At 41.1% G+C, this 7,120-nt stretch overlaps 1 long non-coding RNA gene across 1 annotated transcript in view; it reads left to right on the top strand.

The window, feature by feature from the left end:
• The window catches only part of LOC143930092 (uncharacterized), a 110,613-nt gene extending 104,788 nt beyond the window's left edge, over positions 1-5,825 (top strand). The window contains exon 3 of the long non-coding RNA XR_013262706.1: positions 2,265-5,825. This is a non-coding gene — a long non-coding RNA (uncharacterized LOC143930092). The remainder of the gene's footprint in view (positions 1-2,264) is intronic.
• Positions 5,826-7,120: the final 1,295 nt, after the last annotated feature.

Consider the following 7,120-nt stretch of genomic DNA (forward strand, 5'->3'; position numbering starts at 1 on the left):
AATAGCCACAGAGGAGTGTCAGGAGAGTGGAACTGAGTGAGCAGGGGGCTTGTTACAGCTACATTATGTAATGCTTTGTATATGCTTCAACAATCGGTTCAATAAAATTTTATGTGCATCAATCCCTTGGATTCTTCTTCTTTATATATGGTCAGTGGGATGACCACATTGCATTGCACTGCTTTATAACTGAGTGCTGCTTTCTCCATCTATGGTGTGTGTGTGCATATGTGTGTGTATATATACACACATATTTATACATCTCAAAAAAGTGAATAGGCCCCTCATATTTTTGTAAATATTTTCTTATATCTTTTGATGTGTAAAGTAGTGAGTGTACAGCTTGTATAACAGTGTAAATTTACTGTCCCCTCAAAATAACACACAGCCATAAATGTCTAAACCACTGGCAACAAAAGTGAGTACACTTTCCTAAGTTGAAATGTCCAAATTGGGCCCAAATTGTCAATTTTTTGTTGGCCACCATTATTTTCCAGCACTGCCTTAACCCTCTTGGGCATGGAGTTCACCAGAGCTTCACGTGCAGCCCTGGAGTCTTCATCCACTGATGTCACAGAGCTGGTGGATGTTATGCCGCGTACACACGAGCAGACTGTATGGCGTACTTAGTCCGTCTAAACACATTTCAGCGGACAATCCGCTCGTGTGTGGGCTTCAGCGGACTTTTTCAGCGTGCAGTCCGGCGTACTAAGAATTTCGGATTTTTCGAAATTCTGTCCGTCGTACTTTGGTTTCAGCGGACAATCCGCTCGTCAGTATGCTAGTTCGACGGACTAAGAATGGCGCATGCCCAGAAAGGATTTACACGGCGGAAGGGTGCTTTGCTGTGTATTGGACTTCATATTTCTAGTCCCGTCGTACGTGCTGTACACGTCATCGCGCAAGCTTTCGACGGACTGTTTGGGTATCCGTGTGTGGTCAAGTCCGTTCAGTGGAAAGTACGACGGACTGTCCGTCGGATTGTATGACAAACTAAGTACGCCATACAGTCCGCTCGTGTGTACGCGGCATTAGAGACCTTGCGCTCCTCCACCTTGCATTTGAGGATGCCCCACAGATGCGCAATAGGGTTTAGGTCAGAAGACATGCTTGTCTAGTCCATCACCTTTATTCTCAGCTTCTTTAGCAAAGCAATGGTCATCTTGGTGGTGTGTTTGGGGTCGTTATAATGTTGGAATACTGCCCTGCGACCCAGTCTCCGAAGGGAGGGGATCATGCTCTTGTTCAGTATGTCACAGTAATGCTGACGGCACTCATACGTCTATTTCCAAAAGACCAGGGGGGGCCTGTTCTGAGTGGAACCTGTGCTGTTAAACCCCTGTATGGTCTTGGACACCATGCTGGAGCCCAGTTAGGGGTGTACTCACTTTTGTTGCCAGTGGTTTAGACATTGATGGCTGTGTGTTGAGTGATTTTAAGAGGGCAGCAAATTTACACTGTTATACAAGTTGTACACTCACTACTTTACATTGTAGCAAAGTGTAATTTCTTCAGTGTTGTCACATGAAAAGATATAATAAAATATTTACAAAAATGTGAGGGATGTACTCACTTCTGTGAGATACTGTATGTATTTATATCAGTATATATACCAGTTTTCCCTACAGTTATTTTATTTATATCAACATCATGGGGTATGAATTCAAAGTAAATAACTAGACTTTGCTTTTGTAGGGCAAAGTCTGTTTTAAAAGGTGACTTCAGTCCCCCTTTGTGTGGCTTCAGCTCTGCTCTGGTGCCAGCATTAGGTTACTTGGGCAGATGTGCAATGGGTTTTGTGAAGTACTGGGACTTCTGCAATAGCCAACTTTGTGCATGCACAGGAAAAGCCATACACGGACAGATGTGCTGCAAGCCCTGCAGCACATGCGCAGAATCTGGCAGGGGGTTGCAAACGCCATTCTTGCCCCCAGGCACAAACATTTAAAATTAGAGCAAAATGCATATACAATTGTAGGAGAGGGAGGGAGAGGAGTCAAGACAATATGAGAGTTAGTTTAGTGTGAAGGTCCGCTTTAAGTAAATGTACCTCTGTCTTTTTCAAATATTTTTGCTGAACTATATGAATAGTAATTTATAGCGTTCATTGTGATACATAATAGTGGTAACATTGTCTGTTACTTAGCATTACAAAGGTTTCAGCTATTATTGTTATAGTTTCAGAATAGTTAGAATATAACACATTTTTCCTTTAAAAAATAATAATACGTACTAATATGTTTCTTTTTTTTTTCACATTTCAGGTGTATTGCAGTTGTTACGGTTGTTCTCTGTCTCCTCTTTTTTCTGTACTACTGCTTTTAACTTACTAGTTACCTCATTACTCTGCTCTTCAACCTAATACTCGCTGTTCATTTCTACAGAAGACGGCAGAGTTAATTTATGGTGGTTCGTCCACCTTTTAGGACTGGAACATAGAATGAGAACGGCATTAGAGGAAGTGCAAATGAAAAATTCAGAAAGACATGTTTGGTTTTCTTTGATGGACCTTTATCCAGTAACCGGAAAGATACCAAATGCACCTTATATTTAAATATTTCTCTCTAAACAAATATTGCCTTGGACAGCCACCCTAAGTATTAATACGATTTTTCAAGACTGATTTTTTTAATGGAAACAATCTCAAACAAAAAAACTAGAAGGTAAGCATCTTGGTTTCCGTTTGGCCCCAAAAAAAGGTGAATGTGACCTCTGGTTGTCTGGATTTGTCATCTGCAGAACATGATGTGATCACTGTCTAGTGTGGTGACCAAGGATGGGCTCCTGTGCAGTACTCTAATAGGAAATTACCCAACAATGGCACAGGGAATACTACTGAAGCCATTCTACGGATTAACGCCATTTCACTTCAGCCTAACTTGGAATTTTTTGCTAAAACTCATAATCACTGGCGATTTCTAAACAGCTGGAGTCCTGGGATACCTTTTTAGAAAATACTACCACTTCTTCTGTCATCAGGTGGTATTATAAACAACCTGTAAAGGACTGTTCACTGTCATGTTCAAGTCCCAACAACAAGCAAATACTAAGTGCCATTGTATGCGTAAGTATTACCTCCAAATGCATCGCTTTATTTGTTAAAAAGTGGTGATGCCATCTGAACCAATCAAATCTAAAACGGCAAAAAAATAAGGTATATCAAAGTGAACAAGAAAATTCAGATTTTTTTTTTTCACAATAGCTTTTATGTATTTGTTCTAAGATGTTACGCCACAATTAGCATCTTTTAGATGGTAACTCTGTAACCCAATGCTTGCATTGATGGTAACTCTGTAACCCAATACTTGCATTGGTGGTAACTCTGTAACCCAATGCTTGCACTGAAATGGTATTTATAAAATGCAAGGTAAATCTAGTTAATAGGAACAAGCAGTTGGAATGCAATTTTAATAAAGAAAATAATAAGCCAACAAACTCTAAGGAAGTTGCAGCAGAATAAACAGAGGCTTACACGTATTAACTTAAGTGGCCTACTTAAGATGACAGAATTCAAGAATAAGTACAAAAACTTAAAAAAACACCTTAACCCCCCTAGCGGTAATCCCGAGTCTGGCTCGGGGTAGGAATATACTGACAGGAGCGGTAACCCCGAGCCAGACTCGGGATGGCTTCGCTCGATGCAGGGGATGACACAGGGAGCGTTACTCACCTTGTCCCCTGGATCCAGCGATGTCCGCCGCGCTGTGCGATCGAGCTGTCCTCCGCTCGATTCACAGTGCCGAATGCCGCCGAGCTCCGTTCCCTGCGGCGTTACGGTGCACGGGAGCGGAAAACGGCGGCAAATTCAAAAAATTAAAAACACACTAAACACACACAGCACTGTAATCTTACAGATTACAGTGCTGTATTAAAAAATACACACCCCCTTTGTCCCTAATGGTCTGTGCAATGTCCTGCATGCACTTTTATATTATAAATACTGTTTTTTACTGCCTGGAATTTGGAGATTGTCCATAGCAACCAAAAAGTGTAAATTTTTCAGTGTTTTAGGATTTTATTACATTATTGAATAATTTTTATTATTCTTTATTATATTATAAACTTTATCATACCCGGGATGTCTGCTAGACTCTGGTTTGAACAGATTTAAGAGCGTTATTCCTAAGAATTACAGGACTACAAAATAAAAGCCAGATTTCCGTGCAAAATAATTGTACCGCTTTCAGCACCTAATTCCAGACTGAATTATACCGCCAGGGAGGTTAAAGAGCATATCACAGAGGGAAACTTGTGTGGAAATATTCCAGTATTCATGTATGACAGAGGTTGCATGACCACAGATGTGCAAAAATAGTAAAGCATACCACCTGATTTATGTAGCATCTGCCTTTTTTGAATTCCTACCTCTTAACTTCTTCCAGCTGCATTCCTGCTTTACAAGTAAAGTATGAATACGACTTAAGAGCATAAAAATAAAAAGATAAATATATAGGCATAAGAAATGGGTGTACACTTCACTGGAACATATTCACTGGAATAGCTAGTGATCCTATAAATGGACATTTGAAGTGACGGCATACACTGACAGTAGGGTTGAACCAAAATGGAAAAAGAAGGGTTCAAAAACGTAGCTTAAATAAATATGTAAATGATCACTGCCTGTCATTTCCTCTTAGGGCAATCTTACCTAAAGAAGGTAAATGGCTTAGTAAGCCTAAAGTAAACCTGTACTATGACCAAGTAGGGCAACATAACAAGTTTGTATTATTGTTCTCTTCTCATGTACGTACTCACGTCCACACTGCTGTGTTCAGCTGGGAGAGAAAAATAGACCTGGTACTTCTGGGTATGGAGTAGCATGCGACTCATTCCCTTTCCTCTAATATGACAGTGCTGGTGCTTTGTCCAACACTGTCACATAGGAATGGGAAGACAGTCCTTAGCCCTTTGTAGGCTTGACTAGAGCAACTTGCTACCAGAGGCTTAACAGAGCAATGAGGTAATGAAGGGTAGATGAGTGTTTTTTTTTTTTGGGGGGGGGGGGTGCAATAAAGCAATCATGTTGTTTTGCCTTGTATTGTCAAGGAAGCACAGGTTTGCTTTAAAGGAAATGAGAGACATTGGTGGGCTGCTATTTCTGATATTTGCTAGTTTTCAGGCTGTCGTGGCTTCACTATGTTCTGTGTCATTGACCTGGAACAAGTAGATAAAGACCTCTGACTTTTCTCCAACTTTTATTTGCTGTATGCTTGTTCCAAGTTTTTTTTTTTTAAGCTACACATGGCCAGGTGGCCAGATAACTGGTATTTTCAGACAGAAATAGCAGTCTCCATATTTATTTATTAAAAGGGATTCTATCACATGAATAGCAGCCAAAGAACTATCTAACTATAATTTTTAAATGGGAGATAAAAGCCTGGAATAACATACATTGGAAATGATATACATTTGCTATTGTGTTGGTTCATTTAGGTTCATTAAATGTATGCACCAAGTTTCTGAATGCCAGGTGGTGCTAACATGTGAAAACAAGATAAATTGTCTACTTCCAGGAAACTATGAGGAGGGTGGCAGCACCAACTCTACATGTTTATACAAAGCTCCCCTTAGGAACACACATTTTTAATATGTGTATGTGGGGTAAGAGAAGTGTCGGGAGCAATTTTCGGTCCTGGCTGCACATTAGAAGTGCCCATGGTGGTATGGCACAATATAAGCATACATATCACAGAGTAGATACAACACTGTAATTATGGTCAATGGCATATGGCAGAGCTAAGAGCTACAGTGGTGTGAAAAAGTGTTTGCCCCTTCCTCATTTCCTGTTCCTTTGCATGTTTGTCACACTTAAGTGTTTCGGAACATCAAACCAATTTAAACAATAGTCAAGGACAACACAAGTAAACACAAAATGCAATTTGTAAATGAAGGTGTTTATTATTAAAGGTGAAAAAAAATCCAAACCATCATGGCCCTGTGTGAAAAAGTGATTGCCCCCCTTGTTAAAACATACTATAACTGTGGTTGTCCACACCTGAGTTCAATTTCTCTAGCCACACCCAGGCCTGATTATTGCCACACTTGTTCACAATCAAGGCATCACTTAAATAGGAGCTGCTTGGCACAGTAAGGTCCACCAGAAGATCCTTAAAAGCTACACATCATGCCGAGACCCAAAGAAATTCAGGAACAATTGAGAAAGAAAGTAATTGAGATCTATCAGTCTGGAAAGGGTTATAAAGCCATTTCCAAAGCTTTGGGAATCCAGCGAACCACAGTGAGAGCCATTATCCACAAATGGCGAAGACATGGAACAGTGGTGAACCTTCCCAGGAGTGGCCGGCCGCCCAAAATTACCCCAAGAGCGCAGCGACGACTCATCCAAGAGGTCACAAAAGACCCCACAACAACGTCCAAGGAACTGCAGGCCTCACTTGCCTCAGTTAAGGTCAGCGTTCATGCCTCCACCATCAGGAAAAGACTGGGCAAAAATGGCCTGCATGGCAGAGTTCCAAGGAGAAAACCACTGCTGAGCAAAAAGAACATCAAAGCTCGTCTCAATTTCTCCACAACACATCTTGATGATCTCCAAGACTTTTGGGACAACATTCTGTGGACCGATGAGACAAAAGTGGAACTCTTTGGAAGGTGTGTGTCCAAGTATATCTGGCGTAGAAGGAACACTGCATTTCATAAAAAGAACATTATACCAACAGTAAAATATGGTGGTGGTAGTGTGATGGTCTGGGGCTGTTTTGCTGCTTCAGGACCTGGAAGACTTGCCGTGATAAAAGGAACTATGAATTCTGCTGTCTACCAAGAGATCCTGAAGGAGAATGTCCGACCATCTGTTCGTGTACTCAAGCTGAAACGAACTTGGGTTCTGCAGCAGGACAATGATCCTAAACACACCAGCAAGTCCACCACCGAATGGCTGAAGAAAAACAAAATGAAGACTTTGGAGTGGCCTAGCCAAAGTCCTGACCTGAATCCTATTGAGATGTTGTGGTATGACCTTAAAAAGGCCGTTCATGCTCGAAAACCCTCTAATGTAACTGAATTAGGACAATTCTGCAAAGATGAGTGGGCCAAAATTCCTCCAGGACGCTGTAAAAGCCTCATTGCACGTTATCGCAAACGCTTGGTTGCAGTTGTTCCT

The sequence above is a fragment of the Lithobates pipiens genome, unplaced genomic scaffold (assembly GCF_037356315.1).
Source record: "Lithobates pipiens isolate NorthernLeopardFrog02 unplaced genomic scaffold, aLitPip1_a1.2 Scaffold_25, whole genome shotgun sequence".
Taxonomy (NCBI): Eukaryota; Metazoa; Chordata; class Amphibia; order Anura; family Ranidae; genus Lithobates; species Lithobates pipiens.